Source organism: Dioscorea cayenensis, chromosome 9 (assembly GCF_009730915.1).
Source record: "Dioscorea cayenensis subsp. rotundata cultivar TDr96_F1 chromosome 9, TDr96_F1_v2_PseudoChromosome.rev07_lg8_w22 25.fasta, whole genome shotgun sequence".
NCBI classification, from domain to species: domain Eukaryota; kingdom Viridiplantae; phylum Streptophyta; class Magnoliopsida; order Dioscoreales; family Dioscoreaceae; genus Dioscorea; species Dioscorea cayenensis.
Window position 1 is genome coordinate 19,496,843 of NC_052479.1, and position 11,143 is coordinate 19,507,985.

Consider the following 11,143-nt stretch of genomic DNA (forward strand, 5'->3'; position numbering starts at 1 on the left):
TGCTGATTTTCTGGGAGGGAAAAACGGGTTAGGAAAGCTTCCACCATCTCCTCCCACATGGTAACTGATGCTCTAGGTAACGAGTATAGCCACTGCTTCGCTCTCCTCTTTATGGAAAATGGGAAGGCTCTCAATTTGATGGCATCATCCGTCACTCCTTTTATCTTCAGCATATCACACACCTCGAGAAAGCTCTCTAGGTGACTATTTGGATCCTCATCGGCCAAACCATTGAATTATGCAGACTGCTGCAACATGTGGATGAATGCCGGCTTCAACTCAAAGTTCTGAGCTGTAATCGGGGGACACACAATACTTGATTGTGTCCCCAATATTGAAGGTCTGGCATAATCGGATAATGTTCGCTATTGCTCATTACGTTACGCCATGTTTTCGATTCTTCCGCTTCCAAATCAAGCTGGATTAGACTCGTTCTTGCACAGGCTCTTTCCCTTTTTTTCTAAGTGTACGTTCAAGCTCGGGATCTCCTTCAATCAATATTGAGGGATTCCCTCAGGTCATAACTCATGAGCTGCAACAAAAAAAGAAAGAAAAAGAAATCGAGCGATGATAGAATAAGAAGATATGAAATAGAATGTATGGTGAAATAGCTAAGAAAAACAAAGTGTAAAGTATCTCAAAACTCCTATTCCCCGGCAACGGCGCCAAAAACTTGACAAGGTCCCCTTGCGTATATCCTGCAAGTGCACGGGTTTGTCGAAGTAATAATCACAGGTGAGCGGGTATCGAATGCACAGGGAGTAGGAATAAAAATACTTAATTCGATTCTTAGCTATGTGAAAGATCAATGATGATGAGTGTGACAATGATTCAATTCTTAACAATAAAAGCAACAAAAAAGAGAGCAAAAGTAAAGAAGGGGATAAGGCAATCGATAAAGATGGGGTACCCGGATAATGCTCCGCCTAGGATAATTGTTTCAAGTGCAAGAACCCTCTATTATGCTTCCTAATCAATTTAATGATGAGTCATGGAAATCCTTAATTACATAGTTCCAAATCTAAGGTCAACTATGCCTAACTCTATACATGTCCCGGAGGAGAAATCGAACAATCTCAACACCTCGCACTCGTATAGAGTTGCAATGAGCTCTCAAGATTCCAAGTGATAAATCTCTTCCTAATTACAGACCTAACCCTTTGGTCCAGGTGGAAGGTCCCTAACCTCGATGAAGCCCCTAGATACTAAGATCACCTCAACGCTTCACTCCGTTGCACGCGCAACTAAGTCCCAGCGGAGGGTCGTCCCTTAGACCATTCACTCTATTATGGCCGCAAAGAACTCGAGGAACGGAGATAGAATCTATCACGCCGGAGGGGAAAGGGGACGCTCCTGTAACTCTCGACTCATCCTCTCAACCCTCTCCAACCTAGCTTTACTCTAACGCTCGTGGTGTGTCACTCACTCACAAGATTACCAACAAGAACTCTCAACCCTAGTGTCACTCTGGGGGAAATGTTCATACAATCAAGTATTCAAGGTTGGAACTCACAATAAACATCAATTTATTGAAAGCATAATAAAGAGATTCAAAGAAACGAATACATCCTAGGGTTCACAAATAACCGAGTACCCACTAGGGGTTTAGCTCTCCATGGAGCTAAGTACAATCAAAGAAATAGAATATAAAAGCAATGAATCCATAAAGAAACCCCCTCAATGCTCGTGTCGATGGCCTTGTAGAGAGTCCTCTACTTGTCGCAAGGGATTCTTTGTCCGGCCTAGGATACACCTCACCGGATCGGTGCCGACGAAAGCTCTCCCAATAACCTTCTTCCAAATGACGCGCGATGTCGGAGCCATAGAACCTCTCCAAAAACCTAGCCAATACCCCTCAAAACCCTAGCCGAAGCCCTCTCTCAAGTTGAGGAAAAGATGGAGAAAATAATACTAAAATCGGGGCTGATTCAGCTTTAAATAGGGCTGGAATCGGGCGACTACACGGGCGTGGATGCTTCACGCGCTCGTGCGGAATTTCCATACGGGCGTGGATAATTTCCACACGCCCATGTGGATCCTCTGAACTCCTGTTTTCTCGACCCGGGCTGTGAGCGGTCTGCTACAGATGCCCACTTTCGTGTTGTTGTAGTGCTCTTCTACAGTATCCGTCTTGATTAGCTTCCCGAATCCATACTTTCATCAGAGTAACGCAAACGGGCACACGTTCACGTTGTGGATCACTTGCTTCTTCAATGATAGGCACGTTGGTGGAGCTCTTGTTCTATGTGCATAAGTCAGAATGCTCGAGTGTGACTGCCATTGTGTCCCTCTAAATGGATGTGCCAAACTCGAATATGAGGAGGTTGGCACACACTCTAGCATCTCACATCGACCTATGTCTTCGCGTTTGAACCTTAGCTAGATTTCCTCCAAAATCGGTGCATTGTAATCCACATTGGTTTCTTTCCTTCATACTTGGCCTCACAATCCTACCTGCATGAAAGTAACATAAAAACACACATATTAGTGTAAAACCTAAGAAAAGTAATGCTCAACATAAGGAATGAATGCTTTGCATTCATATCGCACAAGCACTTATCACTTCACACATCCTCTAAGGTAGCCCTTTCCAAAGGGGCCGCTAAGGTGGCTTTCACACTTTCGAGGTGGTAGCTTTTTCTACCGGAGTGGTAGTTTTCACTCATCCTATGAGATAGCTCTTTCTCACATTAGGGCATAATTAGTATCCGACTTATGAGAGTAGCTTCATACTACATAGATGCTAGCTTTTTCCACCCAAAATACAAAACAAACAAGAAAACTATTTTGTTCCTTCTTTTCATCATTCATTTTTTTTCATTTTTTTTTCAAAATTTAACACAAGAAACAACTATAACTAGTCCCTTTAACATCGAACATGAGTTTCCAATAGAGTTTAAAGAGTGAGTAGTGCACTGAGTGTAATTCGGGCAAAAATTCCTAAGAATTCAAATACAACTAGAGCATGAAGATATTCAATGTTAAAAATTCTCCAAAACTCAAGAATACAATCATTGCAACTAAGGTGAACTTCCATTGGCTATGTGAATATGGATATCAATCAAGAACAATAAAAAGGATGTGTGCACTATGAAACTCCCCCCCACACTTAATTTGTACATTGTCCCCGATGTACATAAGCAAGTTCACTCAAAATATATATTAATGAAGTGCAAATGTGGGAGAAGCAAATGAAACAATACTCCCCTGACTCCTAGTGTTGCATTTGGTTAAGATAATTCCTTGGGAGTAATGTTCCAACGGGTTGTGAAGCTCGCACGGCCAAGTGCCTAAGCAACTTAGCCGTGCCCATGACAATGTCTCAATTCCCAATGTGACAAGACCATCTGCACGCATACACGAGGGGGTTCAGTGAAGCTCAATAAAAACAAAATAACTCGAGTATATATAAAAGATAGACAATGAATACAACTCGAGTCGTAAAAATGAAAAATAAACTAAAAAAGGAGAATCCTTTACGAGTGAACAAGTCTAAAAATAAAATGCAAATTAAAGAAAATGCGGAAAAAAATAAAGTCAAATGTCGGGTGTCACTGCGTCGGCTCCTCCGCTCATCTGCTGGTGGTGGGGAAACATAAGGTGGATCCACCGGTGTTGGTATAGGAGATGGGGGTGTAGGAGATGCTGAGGGTCGATATGGATCTCAATAGATCTCGTAGGAAGTCGAAACGGGCCAGAAGATCTGTACAATGAGCTGACTGTATTGCGCAGAACTCCGCTATCTCGGTCCGAATCTCTCTCTCATCGCTCTCAAGCCTCTCAATACGATCATAAGCTCGAGGCCCCTGTGCAGCACGGGATCTGGGAACCTGGCCGGAATCCTCCACTGATCCCCTCCGCTCGCCGGTCTCGGGGTAGGCGAAGCAATAATATAGACCCCTCAACAGGTGTAGGCACAACTGTCCTCTCAACACCACGTAAAGCATCTACTAAACCCATCCCCAAGATGAATCTGGTAATGTAAGGGCCAGTAAATAATAATCCCACTCTCGCAGACTGACCTTGTTACCTCAGAACAACTGCCACTATGCACCCCAAGTGAATCGGCACATTGCGGGCCATGGAGTATGAAAAGAATAAGTCCTGCCTGGTCAGAGTAGCTGCGTTATCGCCTCGACCTGACACAGACCTACTGAGGACCGCGTGCAAATACCTGTAACTCAACAGGGATAGGCTGGTGGCCTTCGACATTCCAAGTTCAATCTGCCCATGTCCACATAGGACCCTATACACATAGTCTGGAGTCACTGATACTGGAAAATCCACAGGTAAACGTCCATACTCCTCTGTACTGGTATATGCGACGTCGTACAGGCCCATCCGAATCGAAAACTCAGTGACTGACACGTCCGAATATGCGTGTGTGTACGGTAAGTGCACGGGTGTCGAAGTAATAAATACCCGGTGAGTCGGGTGAGTCGAATCCACGAGGAGCAGGGGCTACTAGTACTAACTTCTTCCTACGTTATCCAGCCCTAATGATAATGGGATAGTGTGGTGATCTAATGTGCGAAGAGATGAACACGGAGACGAATATGCAAGGGTAAAATGGATGGAGAATCTCAATCGGTAAAAAGTGGGGTATTCGGGCGATGCTCCCCTACGATTCGGTATTAGGTACCGGATAAGCAAAAGTGTTTCTATGATGAGTAAGTTAAGTCGTGGAAATCCAAACATAATCGGGTCTATCTCTAGATCACCGATACTAGTCCCCTACGAGGTCCCGGTGGAGAAATCGCTCAATCTCAACACCTCACACCACATATGACCATAAAAACACTCTAGGGATTCCAAACGTGTATCCAATTCCTAAAAGATTAATCCAACCCTAATTCCCGGTGAAGGATCCTAACCCCTACAAGGTCCCGCGGAGAAATCGAGCAATCTCACGCCTCCCACCAAATATGGTTGCATAGAGCTTAGGGAATGGAGATAGATACACCAATCGGAGGGGAAAGGGACACTTCACTATCTCATGACTCACCCTCTCAACCCTCTTCAATCTTGAGGTTCTAACCCTAATGGAGATCTCTCTCCCACCAAGGCAACAAATCATGCAAACCAAATAACCATAAGATCAATAAGGCAAGCAAGCATTAAACAATCAAGAATGAAACTTAATCAAACTCGGATTAAATAGAAACACTAAAGCAAATCCACAAAAAGATGAGAATCCTAGGGTTCACAAGCCCAAATACCCTCTAGGGTTTTTAGCCCTCCATGGAGCAACATACAAAAACACACCATCAATGAATGAAAGTACATTAAAAACCATAGAAATAAACCCCTTATATATGAGCCGATGGCCTTGATGGAAAGCTTCGACGTCTTGAAGGACCCACTCGAAGCTAGGTTCACCGGTGGCTTCCTTGATGCTATGACGGAGGAGGAATCGATCAAAGTTGGTGACGAAGCGCCTCCAAAGCCGCAAAAGACCTCCTCTCCAAACCCCTAGCCGTCTCACCCTTCAAGAGCCGCACTAAAGATGAGAAAGAATAGGGCAAAAGCGGCTATTTATAGGCCTTAGATCGCGTGCATCACGTTCCCTCACGCGCCGTGTGGATTTTTCCACAGCGCGTGAGTGCAAGAATTTCCATCCGGGCGCGGAATTTCCACGCCGCGTGAATAGTATTTTTGTCGATGAAGATTTCTACGGTCTGCTACGTGAAGATTTCTACGATGACTTTTTCACGAAGCAGCGGTCCAAACACTCTTCTCTTGAGGCCACATGTCCGGGCACGCGTCCATGTGGTAGGCTATAAAAACTTTTTCTTCATCGATGTATCTTTGAGAGGTCTTGCAATCTTCACAAAGAGAAGGAACATGAAGATGTGGCTGCCTTTGTGCCCTTCCAACTAGTGAATTGACTTGAATCTTCTTGGAAGTTGGCACACATCTCCATGTTTATGAACTGCTCTCGTGTCTTGGTCCTTGAATTGAACAAGAACTCCCAACATTGTGTCTTTATAGCCTATCTTTGCTTCTTTTTTACTCTTCAAGGCATTCACAACCTATATGCATAAAAGAACACCAAATACACAATATGAGACATAAACCACAGTAAAAATGATGCTCAATGCATGTAAAACATATATAAAAAATATGTCTACTCAAGCACTTATCAGTGACACTCATGGAAAATGGATGTCCGAATGCTCGAAACTGTATAGAATCCATAGTGTCAATTCTCCCATACCTCAACTCAAAAGACGCTAAAACCTCGACCGTCAATGCGCGGTAAGCCGGCTCACGAATCGTCAGTAACCTCCTCCAGCCTCCTACTGCTAACATATTATCGATCTCATCAGCTAGCTCGTTACACCGCTGAATATCTCTCAGCGCTTGCAAATCCACAAAACAAGTCTGACCAAAACCAAGTGCTGAAAGTCTCTCTAATTGAGCTTGATGCTCGGGATTTGAGAATTCCATGTGTATTGGCTCGGGTGGGGTGACTCTGAGACGCTTTACTTCGTTCTTCTTTATGCGAGGTGCCATACTTATAGTACAAAAAGAGGAAAATGATCAAAGAAGCTCAAAAGCAGCATACTGCAGAATTCCACACGGGCTTGTGGAAATTACCCACGCCCGTGTGGATCTGCAGAGTGTGAAAAACCCGCACGGGTGCACAACAATTCTCAAGAATTTAACTTAAAACCACGTCTAGACACTTTCTAAACATGCATCATGCATTGTAAAAATGAAAATTCGTACTTACAGATATTTAATCTGTGAAAAACAAGAGTTGGCGAAGAAAAGAGGATAAAAAGGTTATCGATGAAATAAATGCGAAAACTCTAAAAATTGTCATGATATGCGAAGAAAAATCCTCCAAAACAATGATGAGAGGTCGGTAATATGATCAGAAATGGTTTTCAGGCGGTTGAAGATGAAAAGGAAGAGAGCATGCAAGGATTTTTATAGGAAGACCCGCGCCTCTTGGAATTCTGCGCAATTGCACGGGCATACGGAAATTACGCATGCCCGTGCGCCTCATCAAGAGAGCTCCACATGGGCAGATGCACGCCCCTGTCCGCTCTCGGGAGAAACTCGCAGAGTCTCTGAACGCACCTCCACGGGCGTGCGGAAATTACGCACGCCCATACGCCCGACCAACAGGGGCAGATGCACGACCCGGTGACTGCTTTGGACATCCGAGAAAATCTCCAAAGTGTTTCGCACGCCTGTGCAGAAATGGCGTACGGGCGTGGACATTCACAGGTCCAATTCACATGGGCAAGTGCACGCCCCTGTGCCTTCTCGGGATGGAGAGAGCTCCTCTGTAGAGATTCGCACGGGCGTGCGGAAATTACCCACGCCTGTGCGGTTTTCACAAGGTCGCCCACAGGAGCGAATTCACGCCCCTGTACGCTCTCGGGATGATTTGACAAACTCTGCAGGAAATCACAAGCCCGTGTAGAAATTACCCACGAGTGTGCGATAGTCGCATGGTCGTTCACGAGGGGCACGTGACGCCCTGCGCCTTCTCGGATGAGCTCGGTGCAAAATCCACGGGCATGCGAAATACCACGCCCTGTGCGTTTTCCACGGATGCCTTAGAAAAAGCTGCAGGCTCTGCAGAAAATTTCTGAACATGTTTGCGCACTCAGAGCCTGCCCTATTATGCAAGTTTTACCAGTGAAAAACATGAAATAAAGCTCAAACGACCCAACTTCGCCAAATCCACATGAGAACGGACGATGAATACTCAAAACCTCAAAGAAAATCACAACACAAGCATCTAAAAATCAAGACACCAACACTCAACAATTTATTCATGCAAACACTACATTATTCGACTAAGAAAAACAGGAAACACTTGGGTTGCCTCCCAAAAAGCGCTTGTTTAACGTCACTAAGCTTGACGTACCTTGTCTTACCTCAAGGGGGCTCATAGATGAATGTTGCCCTCTTACCCATGACTTGAAAGCATGATGAGTACAATCTCTTGAAAGTAGAGGGTGTGTTATCGGGCATGGGGCCACCTAGCAATGGTTCATCTAACTTCTTCGGTTCACATACATCACCAACAGCCTTAAAGCGTTTCCGGTGGCGTCTCCTAGCCCTCTTCATTTTTCGGAGCACCTTCTTCAAGATCCCCGGGGTAGATGGTACTTCTTCCATCGAACCAAGCAACATTACTTCTTCTTAATCCTCCTCTAGGTTGAACAAACCCTCGTATGGGTCCGGATTGAACATTTCCTACATGTATTCGTCAACAATCTCATCAGTAGTGTCTAGAAAGAATAAAGTATCATCGAAATCAAGAGAATGCCGCATGGCATCAGTAAGGCGGTATATGAGCTTGTCATCTCCAACCCTCAAAGTTAGCTCTCCGCCGTCCATGTCAATCAATGCCTTGGAAGTCCGCAAGAACGGTCTCCCAAGTATCAAAGGTACTTCCGCATCCTCATCGACGTCTAGCACTACAAAGTCAACCGGAAAAATGTACTTGTCCACCTTGACAAGCACGTCTTCAATGATGCCTCTCGGATGGCACACTGTTCGGTCCGCTAGTTGCAAAGTCATCCGAGTAGGCCTAGGCTCGCCCAAGCCTAGCTTTTGAAAGAAGGTGTATGGCATAACATTGATCATCGGCCCTCGAGTCCGCCAATGCCATTTCCTCACCTAGATTGCCAATATTACATGGAATGATGAAGCTTCCCGGGTCTTTCTTCTTGTTCGGCATGTTCTTTTGCAATACCGCCGAGCATAAAGCATCTAAAATCACTGAAGCACTTTTCTCCAACTTCCTCTTGTTAGTCAACAAGTCTTTTTAAGAACTTTTGCATACTTAGGCATTTGGGCCAATGCCTCAACAAAAAGGAATATTGATGTGGAGTTGCTTGAACAAACTCAGGAACTTCTTGTACTATTTATTCCCTTGGTCATTTTTCAGTCTAGAGGGATAAGGGATTTTTGGCTTGAAAGGTGGGGGTGCCACCTCTTTCTCTTTGCTTGTTTACTCTTCTACCTCTATAACCTCGGGTGCGTGTTCTTTTGGCTTCTCACTCGGAAGCCTACCTTCAACCTCACGACCACTTCTCAAAGTGATCACCTTCATATGCTCTCTAGGGTTGGTCTCTGTATTGCTCGGCAAGCTTCCATGTGGCCTTTCGGAGAGAGACTTACGCAATTTGCCCACCAGTTTTTCAAGGTTATGGAAAGAGGGGGTGTGGTTGCGAAGTGTAGCCTTGACTTATTCAAACCTTGTATTTGTAGATTGCACAAATCTAGTTAAGTGCTTCTCTAAGTCATTCATTCGGGTTTCCAAACCTGAGACTACATTTTTACACCGAGGGGCTTGTTGTTGTTGTTGGAAACCCAGTGGCCCCATGGCCTTTTGTGGACCCTGATTACTCCATGAGAAATTGGGATGATTCTTCCAACCCGAATAGTAGGTATTGCTATATGGGTTTCCTTGAGGTCTCATGCCATTACCTACAAAATCAATGTTCTCCACCGAAGAAACATCACCGATAGAGATCGGGCAATCAGAGGGAGCATGTCCTCCACCACACCCGATGCAATTAGTCACGGCCACCACTCTATTTGAAGTTAGAAGATCTAACTTCTTACTCAAATTTTCCACTTGAGCCGCCAATGAAGTTACCGCATCTATATCATGGAGACCGGCCAATTTTTTCTTCTCCCTAGCATTCCATTGGTAGCTGTTTAACCCCATTTCTTCAATTAACTGACCGGCCTCATCGGGGGTCTTGCTACGTAAGGTACCTCCTGCTGCCGCATCCAAGAGTTACCTTATACTCGGATTCAAACCATTATAAAAGGTTTGAACAATCATCCACTCCGGGAATCCGTGTTGTGGGCACTTTCTCAGTAGCTCCTTGAATCTTTCCCATGTCTCGAATAGAGACTCCAATTCTAACTGAACAAAGGATGAGATCTCATTCCTAAGCTTTGCTGATTTTCCGGGAGGGAAATAACGGGCCAAAAAAGCTTCTACCATCTTCTTCCACGTGGTAATTGACGCTCTAGGTAATGAGTGTAGACACTGCTTCACTCTCCCCTTTAGGGAAAAAGGGAAGGCTCGCTACTTGATTGCATCATCCGTCACCCCGTTTATCTTCAGCATATCACACACCTCGAGAAAGCTCTCTATATGATTGTTTGGATCTTCATCGGCCAAACCATTAAATCGATGTGATTCTTTTGCAACATGTGGATGAATCGCGAGCTTCAATTCAAAAGTTCGAGACGTAATCGGGGACGTATAATACTCGACTCTGTCCCCCAACACCGAAGGTCCAGCATAATTGGATAATGTTCATCTGTTGCTCATTACATTCTACCATGTTTTCAGATTCTTCCACTTCCAAATCAGCTAAATTAGACTGTTCTTACACAGTTTCCCTTTTCTTCTAAGTGTACATTCAAGCTCAGGATCTCCTTCAATCAATATTGAGGGAATCCCTCGGGTCATATCCTGGAGCTGCACCTAAAAAGAAAGAAAAAAAAATCAGAACGATGATAGAATAAGAAGATATGAAATAGAATATATGGTGAAATAGCTAAGAAAACAAAGTGCAAAGTATCTCTAAACGGCTACTTCCGGCAAATGATGCCAAAAACTTGACAAGATCCCCTTGCGTGTACCCCGTAAGTGCACGAGTTTGTCGAAGTAATAACCCCGGATGAGCGGGTATCGAATCCACAGGGAGTAGGGAATAAAAACACTTAATCCGCTTCTTAGCTATGTGAAAGATCAGTAGTGATAAGTGTGACAATGATTCAATTCTCAAAAGTAAAAACAACAAGTAAGAGAGCACGAGTAAAGGAGGAGGTAAGGCAATCAACAAAGATGGGGTACTCGGATAATGCTCGGCCAAGGACAATTGTTTCAAGTGCAAGAACCCTCTATTATGCTTCCTAATCAATGCAATGGTGAGTTGTGGAAATCCTTAAATACATAGTCCCAAATCTAAGGTCGACTATGCCAAACTCAATACATGTCCCGGAGGAGAGATTAGATAACCTCTCAACCTCGTACTTGAATAGAGTTGCAATGAGCTCTAGGGATTCCAAGTGATAAATCTCTTCCTAATTATATACCTAACCCTTTGGTCGGTGGAAGGTCCCTAACCATGATTAAGCCCTAGATACT

General features: G+C 44.4%; 1 non-coding gene across 1 annotated transcript; it reads left to right on the forward strand.

The window, feature by feature from the left end:
* The first annotated feature begins 9,833 nt into the window (after positions 1–9,833).
* LOC120269575 lies at positions 9,834–9,940 on the forward strand. The gene has a single exon (XR_005539224.1). It is a non-coding gene; the product is annotated as a small nucleolar RNA R71 (small nucleolar RNA).
* Positions 9,941–11,143: the final 1,203 nt, after the last annotated feature.